This window comes from Gavialis gangeticus, unplaced genomic scaffold (assembly GCF_001723915.1).
Source record: "Gavialis gangeticus isolate Ggan-Ray unplaced genomic scaffold, GavGan_comp1, whole genome shotgun sequence".
Taxonomy (NCBI): domain Eukaryota; kingdom Metazoa; phylum Chordata; order Crocodylia; family Gavialidae; genus Gavialis; species Gavialis gangeticus.
Genome location: NW_017729024.1, coordinates 14,467,313 through 14,477,913, shown reverse-complemented (window position 1 = coordinate 14,477,913; position 10,601 = coordinate 14,467,313). Strand labels below are relative to the sequence as shown.

The following is a 10,601-nucleotide window of genomic DNA, read 5'->3' as shown; positions in this document are numbered from 1 at the left end:
AGGTGGGTGGGGGGGAAGGGAGGGGCAATGGGCAGGAGCACTAGCAACTGGATGGAACATAGGGCCTGTGACGGTGTCCCAGGGCTGCAGGTGGTGAGGGTCCAGGGCAGGGCAGGAGAAGCAGGGAGTCCATACTGGCGGGGGCACAGAGTCTACCTGGCTCCATTGCGTAGGGCTCTGCAAGGCTTGTATGCAGTTCCTGGGTTCTCCGCCTGAGCCGTGTGCCTCTGTGGAGAGCCCCACATCACATAGCCAGTGGCTCAGCACTGTTCACTGCCATGCACAGGTCATGGGGAATGGTGGGTAGCTCCACGCTATGAAGTTGGCCTGGATCTGCCCCTGTCCCTGTTGCTCTGGCTAAACCCCATGATCTGTACTGCTGGCTTCATCATATGATGCATCCTTTGGTGGTATGGGGCATGGGCACATGAGCCCTGTGTGATGAAGCTGGCAGCCCAGCCATGTGCAATCCCAGGGCTTGCTGGGACCGTGTGCCACTGGGAAGCTCTGCCTGCCACAGGCCATGAGCACCCTGAGGGCTTGCTGCCTGCTGCTGCTGCTGGTAGGCAGGGGCTGTGTGCAATAGTGGGTACATGTTTATAGTGGGGGGGTTTCATGTGCCCACCCACCATATATATGCACCCACACCCCTGTGTTATGCAGTCACCTCTGTGTATACAATGTAAGCACACAAATCAGGACAATTTTTTTTTAAAATCAAATTAAAATATGTTATTGTAGATGTTTGATTTTTATTACAGTTTGTTTTTTTCTGATTCCAAGATGGCAAACTGCCTTGCCAAAAGACGTACTTCTGGGGACAAAGGGAGGGACTTCTGTTGGCAAAGGGGTTAGGGGAGGGACTTCTAGTCCCAAGATGGCGATCAGGGGGCAGGGCAACCATCAAGGGGCAGGGCTACCTTTGCGGTCCTCAACAGCTCACGAGAACTTGTTAAGCAGCCCTCCAGCCAAACTAACTGCCCACTCTTGGGTTAAGACATCTTGTTGCAGCTGTAGATATGTGGGTTTGAATTGCACCCCCCAGTTTGCCAAAGGCTAGCCCAAGGATTCTCAGTATTTTTAGACTGAAGGGACTCTTCTAAATCTCACAATTTTATGGCACCCTATTTTAAAAAAAACTAATATAAATATAGTATGAATATTATAGTGTAAACATTACAATTATATGATTAAGTCATGCATTAATGCATTGCATTACTATATGATATGACATGATATATGATGTTCTCCTCTTCAGACTACTGAAAGGGACACATCCTCAGCTCTGCTGGGCCCTGTGCATGCTTGCTCCCACTGCAGCACCTGGATTCCCCACACCTGGGTTTAGGTCACTGATGGGAACTGGCAGGCCAATTTCTGTTAGTTATGTCAGGATGATGCTCTCCTGGGGCCGAAATGAGTAGACCCTAGGGGCACGCAAGTGGCCAGGATGAAATGCTGGGCTGCACGCATGGCCTGCAGGGGGTACTTAGGGAATCAGAGGTGAAGGGGGTTGGGAACAAAATACATAAGGTCTAGGAGGAGAAAGGTCCTCATCCCTGGTGTGTACCTGAGGTGCTAAATGCAGCCACTGCCTCCACAACTGCTCCTTGCATGTTGGGGACCAGAACCACCTGCTTCTGTAGCCCCTCCCTCTGGCCCTGGTAGTATGTGAGGACCAGGGGAGGGGGTGTGCTAGGTTGAAAATCATGGCTCAGCAGCAGCCCTACTTCTCCCCACCTGTGGCAAAGCATGCTGCTTAGAGCATCCGGTACCATGGCGGCTGAGGGCAGCTGTGTAAACTGTTCTCTAAAGGATGCTGGGGCAGGTTTGGGGTACCGTGCAGGAGGAGAAGCAAGTGGTGCACTTACTTCCTTGCACAGGGGCCTAGGCAGATTAACAAATGGGCCTGGTTGCCTGGAGGGGGAGGGAGGGGGGATAGTGGTACTGGGTATATGATAGTTATTCATTTTTTGACCCCACTCTCACCGGGCAGCCATGGTGAGCAATACAAAGCAAACAAGGAGATCAATTTGCATACCCATTTTGCATACACTGAGCTTATGCAAATGAGCATGCAAATAAGTCTTTCCCTCACTTACTCCACATTGTTCTCCATACTTGCCAGTGAGTGTGTGAGAACCAGGTCCATACCTCCGCTTCAGCAGCACCAAGAAGGGAAGAGGTTCCTCCTCCTGCTGGAGCCCAGGTCCTGTGGGGAGTGGAGGAGATCCTCCCCCCCATCATCCTCTTCTTGCCCAGGGCCCCAAAACATCTTAATCTCTCTCTACACAGGGGCCGGGTGCTGCAGTTCCTTTGCAGAGATTTTGAGGGAGCCCAAGGTGACACTATACCATGGCTGAGAATCACTGAGCTAGCACCTGTTGACACAGCTGTAAATGGGGCCTTTGTCATGCAGATTAGGAAGTTAAAGACAGCTAAATGTTATGCTAGTTGTACCACTCCTCTGTGTACTGTTGGCTATAAAAGCTGATGCACCTTAACCATGTTAGCCCAGTGGCTGCTAAGGCTCAGGTGGACCTTTGGCCTTGCTGGGTGATAGCAGCCAGGCATGTCCTGCCTTTGTTGAGATACGGGTACTATGTAAAACAAGGGGTAAACCTGTTTGGTTTCTATGTCACTGTCCTTTCAGCCTTTTATGGAATACAGTGCTACTGTAAGCACTAGACATGTAAATCCTGGCACCCCAGGGTCAAAGCCTGAAAATAAATCAGTGCTCAAAATCCTGGCAGATAGTAGCAGTTAGAACTGTTGGGTGTGGAGCTATTCTGAAATCTGTCCTTATTTCGGTGCTTAAAAAGGGGAAGAGCTCTTTTGACTACATGTTACCAACTGTGGGTGTTAACATCTTGGAAATATGATTATGAGCTCTTTTAAAATCTAGTTTTAGAAATAAGATTCTCATGGATCTGCCTGTCCAATTTCTATAAGAAATTAATTCCTTATCCAGTAAAGTGGTTAAGCATGTATACATCTGAGTATGCGATAAATCAATCTCTCCATTTTGCATACTCACACATGGGGAGTTGCAATTGTGTCCTTCCTATGCAACTAACAAGCTACATTTTCTTTTCTTTCTGCCCTTGAGTGTTAAATCGCAACAAGGATCAAACAGATTTATATAATGGGGAAAACACATTACTGGCAACTATAATATATCAAGGGAAAAACATGAATCTGTAGACTTTATTCTTGCACTTTTCTACACATGACTGCTTGAAAGTCTTTTTAAAACTCAGGACAACTCATTTACTTCTTTAGCTATTTGAAATCAGTGTCCTTTTTGGGGCAAAATAATACTACACCATTTAAGAAAAATATTTCAGGATAAGAATCAACTCCAATTTCAGTAGAATTGGAGTGCTGTTGCAGCTGTGATGGCCCAGGAAGTATATGAGAGGCAAGTATTTTTTGTGACATCTGTTATTGGACCAACTGCTTAGCTGGGAGAGATGTTTGACAAGCTTTGGGTATAAAGCATTCTTCAGGTCCTCAAATTTTAGGTCAGTGTAAAATATGGAAATGTAATTTTCAGTTTCCAGAATATATTTTAAATATATTGGTGAAGGTTTATTTTTCATAAACAGTGGTAAGTGGCATTTTGGTTAAATTACATATTTTTGTAATATGCATAACTGCTGAAGACATGAAAAACGTAGTTTTACATCATGTTCTGATTACATGTTCTAATCACAAATCACATATTCCTAGTTCTCCAACATTTTTGTTAGAATAAATGTACTCATAAAAGGACAGTGTATGGTATATACTTGTATATACTATATGATGATAAAACCTTTAAAAATAGTTCTAAAAATCCAGAAGATACAAACTTGAGTTCAAAGTAGCTATTAACCCTTCCCTAACTTTTTGATTTTTTTGAAACTCTGGGCAACAACTCCACTGTTATCAGTTTGCAAATGTATGGACAACAACTGGAATCTACAGCCTGAATACTTTAATTGGGGATCATGTTAAAAGATAAAGGGCAAGAGCTCAATATTGTCAAGAATGTGTGCAATGTACATGCTGCTATACTGTAAGATTTGTACTCCCAGCTCTGAAAGGCTAAATTCATTTTTTGCTTTCGTTCCCAGAGCAAAGGCATAGCTGCATTCCAAGATTCAGGAAGCATCAACTATTTCTTTCATTACTCAAGAGTAAGCATGAAACCCAGATGTTTGCTGATTTGCAATGCTTCCTTATATTCTCTCTGTCTCTGAACAAAGATAGAGATTGCAGAATACAGTGGAAAAAGACAGCATGATGCCTTCTGTGCAGGCAGTACAGAAAATACAATGGGTAAAATCTTGGACTCACTGAAGTCATTTGCAAAAACCCCACTAATTTCAATGGAACCCAGGATTTCATCCAATAATTCCAAGTTATTGTTTGGGCATATATTCCTAAATGACTATTTTAAAGTGCTTGTCATATATAAACAAAAGCCATCCTGCTTGTCTTTAAAATTCTGCTTCCAAGGAACTGCTTATCTGTATGACTCAGATAACTGTTCATTACTCATGATCATAGGACTTTTTGCCTTCAATCTTTTCAAATCTATCTTTTTTATAAATACAAATATTGAGACACTGTGAATTAGAGAGAACGTAAGACAGAGAACAAGTAAAAATGTATCACTTCAACACTTGCACATGCAATGTGAAATTCCCTTCTCTGAAAAAAACTAACATGATATTTACACATTGCATCAGCTGCAAAAGGACCAAATGGGACTTAAAACAGTACATAGGTCTTGTACAAAATTCATATAGGTTTGAATTTCAGCAATTCTGAAGAGCAAGATTTTCTGAATCTTGCACCTATCAAACAAGATGTAGCATTGTCAGTTCTTATAACTAACATGAGCACTGGTGGATTAAGATTTACTGGGGTCCTAGGCAAACAGAAAATTGGAGGCCCCCTACACCCCATTATAAACATGAATGTATCATGCAACTCCTCCCCTGCAGCTGGGCCCTGGGAGCTGGATGTCAGCAGGGGGAGGGGCCAATGGAGCAGGCTGTCCGCTGTGGGCTTGGGGCTCTCCGCTCTGCTGCCCTTGCCCCAGTGGCCCTGTGCCAGCTATGCGCCCCCTGCCCTCCCGGCAGTGGGAGACACAACTTGCTGCCCCGCTGCTGCAGTGTGGGCAGGGGGCGCACAGACAGCACAGGACTCCCAAGGGAAAGGCAGCAGAGCAGAGAGCATCAAGTCCACAGTGAGCAGCCTTCATCCATCCTGCACACAAATCTAGGGGAGCACACACCCCTACCTATGCTTCCCCTGGGGGGTTGTGCAGCAGCAGGGAGTTGCCCCTCCATCCCACATGCCTCCTCGATGTTCCACCCATGGCTCTATCCCATTTTCTGCCTCAGTCCCAGTCCCATGCAGTGCCCTGGCTGGGCAGCACCCCCAACCCAAGGCCCTGCCCCTCTCCCTCACCGTGGGGGCCTCAATCTGTTACCTCCTCCATTCCCCTTCCATAGGCTTACCTACAGCGAGCTGCTCTGCACACTGTGCAACTGTATTCCTAATCTCCCTTTCTCACCCACTCTCCCTCCCTCACTGTGGGGGCCTCAATCTGTTACCCCCCCAATTCCCCTTCTCCCTCCATAGACTTACCTGCAGGGAGCTGCCTTGCACACTGCACAGCTGTATTCCTAGTCATCTACATGTGTGCGGCATGTGCATGAGCCATCCCCTGCGTCCCGCTCCTGGCAGCCTCAAGCAGGACCCCTTGCAGTCTAGAATGCTGCCTGACTGCAAGGGGAAACCTGCCATTTCCCAAGGGCAGGGGCGCTAAGGGCTCGTGCATTAATGTGCCTCTGAACATGATTCACACTATATCTGGTATTTTCATAGTTTCATAGTTCGTAGGGTCAGAAGGGACCTGAGCAGATCATCAAGTCCGACCCCCTGCCTTGGCATGAAAAAGTACTGGGGTCAAACGACCCCAGCAAGGTGTTTGTCTAGCCTTCTCTTAAAGACTCCCAAGGTAGCAGCCAGCACCACTTCACTTGGAAGTTGGTTCCAGATCCTAGTCGCCCTGACAGTGAAGTAGCGCCTCCTGATGTTTAGTCTGAACCTATCCTCTGCCAGCTTGTGACTGTTATTTCTAGTCACTCCTGGTAGTGCTCAAGGGAACAGGGACTCCCCCAATGCCTGCTGATCCCCCCTGACTAGCTTATAACAGGCCACTAGATCCCCGCTCAGCCTTCTCTTTTGGAGGCTGAACAGGTTCAGGTCCCATAGCCTCTCCTTGTAGGGCCTGCCGTGCTGCCCCTGATCATGCGAGTGGCCCTCCTCTGGACCCTCTCCATGTTGTCCACATCCCTCCTGAAGTGCAGTGCCCAGAACTGGGCACAGTACTTCAGCTGCGGCCTGACCAGTGTCGCATAGAGGGGGAGGATCGCCTCCTTGGACCTGCTTGAGATGCATCTGTGGATGCATGACAAGGTATGGTTGGCCTTCACGACTGCATCCCCACACTGCCGGCCCATGTTTATCTTGGCATCAATGATGACACAAAGATCCTTTTCTGCCTCTGGACTGACGAGAAGGGAGTTCCCCAGCCTGTAGGTATGGTGCTGGTTCTTCCTCCCCAGGTGCATCACCTTGCACTTGTCAGTGTTGAAACCCATCCTGTTCTCATCCACCCACCCCTGTAACCTGTCTAGGTCCAATTGCAGCCTATTTCTCCCATCTAGCGTGCCCACATCCCTGCACATCTTAGTGTTGTAAGACTTATCTCTGGGAGTCAAATGATAATTGGAAAATCTGAGTTATATTAAAAAAAATCATAGTTAAAGAAGAACCCTTTGAATGTTCAAAAATCAGAAGGGAAATAGAATAATCTAACAGTTATTGCATTTTCCCAACATTTCCCAAATTATTTGGTTAATTAAATATTGCATGAAAAGGTCTTGGGCACAGGCCTAAATGAACTGAAGATCCACCATGATCTGGTAAATGTCAGAATCTTATAATAAATACTTGCAAGCTCTTTCTTTTAGATTGTGAAATTGTTGTGACAGGAACTGCCATGTGCTATGCAAATGTACAGCACCTAGCACAATAGGAATTCTACCTTGCTAGATAGAATGCTAAATGCTACCAGAACATAAAGGATGGTGTTAATAATAGTAGTTTCTTATATATTTATTTAAGAGGCAACAATTTGTTTGGGTGATGCTTTTTATTGGACCAAGTATACAGCTAGGATAAAAATTATACAAGCTTTTGACTGAAAAGCATTCTTCTTCTTTTTATTTTGAACATAATCCATACTTATGGCCCATGAATTATCTTCCTCTTTACAGACACCAAAGCACATCCTGAGAGAAAGATTAAAGGATTTTTGTATAATTTGTTTGATTTGTGTTGTTTATCACAAATTTGTTTTAGTTTGATATCAAAGGAGACCAAAACAGTTAGTTGCCTTTGGAAATCCCAACCTGACTGCCCTCACTAAAGCTCACAGCATTTTTAGAAATATTGTTTCTTTTTTTGTAAATCATTCTTTAATTGTATTTTTGAAAGGGTGCCACCCATAATTCTTCTCACCTGAGGGCTTATAAATTAAAAATGACTATTACACACATTTCTATTTGGTTTGAAAGACAAACAGAATATATAATGCATTCAAGCACAGTCAATATGTGACCAGGAAAAGTATACCGAATGGTATAGCATAGCATGTTCTGACTGAGAGATCCCAGGCTCAAGCTGGCCAAAGCTGAGATGACCATTGGTAAACTGTATTTAAGTTCCAGAAGAGGGATTGTACTGCATGCCTCCTTAAGTAGTCTCTGCCTCCTCATGATCTATAGATTACTATTGGAATAAGTTTTTAAAAGGAACTAGGTTTCTAGAAATTACTAGTAATTTTTTAGTGACTAATGATTTAATGTCCAAGTGGAGTTACTGTAAAGAGGCCACATACAGAAGGTAAGTACTTAGTACCATTTGAAAATCAGGTCCTAAAATCTCTAAATATTTTGACAATTTAGCCATGTAGCTTAAGAAATATGGTAGAGAATAAATGGAACTGACAGAAGAGAAAATTCCAGAAAAGTATAGAAACAAAATAAATATGACACTTTTGAGGAAAATACTAGAGTCCATTTTAAGTATGTTAGACTGTCTTTAAAGATTTTATTTTATTTTTGCTATTATTATAACTAATTATTACTATTATTTATTGGGCTGTAAACTTGAAGAAAGTCTGTTGACTAAGGTGGATTCATTCAGTTTTATACAAGAAAATATGGAGCTGAAATACCTTCACAACATATTCCTAGTTAAATAGAAAAAAAGGGAAAAAAGTGTTCATTACCCAATGGTCTCGTTGTGGAATAAACTGCAAAATACAACCCAACCTTAGAGATAGTTCTAACCACAAGATCAAACATATACTTGCAAAGAAAGGCCTTCAAGATAAACAGAAGCATTATGATTTAAAAAGCAGTTAACCATTTTTTGAAATCTTTATCATTTTACCAGACTTTCAACATTGATGTCAAACTATAGCTTAATTAACAAACAGTACTAAAAACAACTAATGGACATGATTTGCTTCTTGTCAAGTTACCCATAACTTACATTGTTTACATCTAAGAATAACGGTCTCCTTAAAACTTAAAATAACTTCATAAACTTTACTATGTTACCAGGTAGCATGTCACCTCGTTTTCATGTTAGCTATGGGTTAAACTGAAGGATGTAACTAAAAAGTGGTTTGAGAACATACTGATTTAGGTCTAAAGAACTCTTGTTCTTTCTTTCAATCAAAGGTCTCTGGTTTAAGAGAATGGCACCAAAGACACTGCTATATTTATAATTTAGCAACTATACAAAATGGGAAGTTCACACTAATTTTGTTGGCAGTTGCTACTGTCACATGATATCAACTGTCCAACCAGTGTTGGAATAAGAACAAATTTACACTAACAAATCTGAGATAACCTTGGTTTTAGTTAAAAATACCACTACTGGTATTTGGTTGTGTAGGATAATAAAGAAGCAGTCAGCTTTCTGCAGTTCTATTTATGTCTTGGGTTGACTCCCAAGGTAAAACTGTGGATGATTTCAGGGTTATTACTTGGAACAATTCAAACCAACAAAATAACAGTTTTCAAAACATGGACTTACCTAACCTAAGTAGCTTATTCCGTTTGCCATTTTCTAGTTATCATGTAATTTGTTAAAGTAATGCAGAAACTGATGCCCTTGTGTTAACAATAAAAAATTGTTTCATTTTTGTAGTGACTGAAATGGAACTCTTAACTCAAATCTTCTCATTGGAGTGTATTATTTCAAATATATGCTATTTTTAGATACTGCAGAAAAATGCAAATTTATAAAGTTATAATATGGTGAAAAATATGAACCCTAACAGATTAAACCACATGATCATGCTATGAGCATCTAAGAAGCCAAATGGAAAAAACACAGGGGTCTCTGTTTCTTACAAGAAGTGTTGAACAAAGAGAACTTTTGATGTTTATTCTTCTGTACCCTTAAAAGAGAGAGAGAGAGAGAACTTTCCAAAATAGTGGCATTGTTGAATGATGCTACTGAGGCAGATGATTCGGCCTTATAATGACCTCTCATCTTCCTTCATAACTATAGCAAATCCCTCCTATTGCTTTGAATTTAAGGCATGACAAGCATAACTGTATTGGTGTTTTACTAGATAAAGAACAAAGACTATTCATACAATTAAATATTTATGATGCATTCTTAGTAATGTCTGTTTTATATACAGCTAAATCAATTGATGACTCCAAAGGTACACTGCTTGAAAGTCAAGTGTATAATATTGCCAATAAGCAACTCAAATTCTCTATTTTTCTCTATCCTCTTTCTGTCCTTTTCATTACACTTATTTCAAAGAGAAATAGTATACATGTAAAAAGAATATGTCCTCCAACTGAGTATGATAACACACAGGTTTTATAGAGCATAAAGAATGATAAAGACAACTGGACACTTAGAATAACTTCTATTTTAGTGTGCACAAATATATATATTTAAAAGAAACATTGTGTTTACTAATTCCCAGCACCTTTCTAAAACAACAGACAAGCCCATGGCTGTACTACAATGGCATGTCTTAGCAAGCCAGTAGAGGGAGCCCATTAATAGGGCAATCAATTTCCTTTCCCTGTTTCATTGCTGCAGAATCTAAAACTTCTATCATGTAAATTGTCAAGGAAGGGTCTAACATGCAAACACCAACAGACCAAATCTTTTTTCAGCTGTGTTACAAAGAATAACAAAAGATAATTAAGGAAATTGTCATTTTCTAGTATGGGTATTATGAAAACAAGAGAGACAACCAAAAAGCCTTATGTTTCTATTGTTTGTAAGTTCTAGTCCTAAGTGAATATAAAATGACCTCTGAAAGGTGCAGTACTAGTCGAAAGTTTCTTGGTTACAGTGATGCTCAGTTTCAATTCTACTAGAGATGTATCACACAAACATCTGCAAGTCATCTGCACACAATGAAAAATGAAAGTGTGTGATCTGAGGCAAGATGAGAAGAGTGCAGCCCAAAAAGAAATAGTGTTTCAAGTACC

At 41.9% G+C, this 10,601-nt stretch overlaps 1 protein-coding gene across 13 annotated transcripts in view; it reads right to left on the bottom strand.

Annotated features, from left to right (window-relative positions):
• MEF2C (myocyte enhancer factor 2C) overlaps window positions 1-10,601 on the bottom strand; it is a 161,736-nt gene that overhangs the window by 33,132 nt on the left and 118,003 nt on the right. The gene's annotated exons all lie outside the window — the stretch shown is intronic.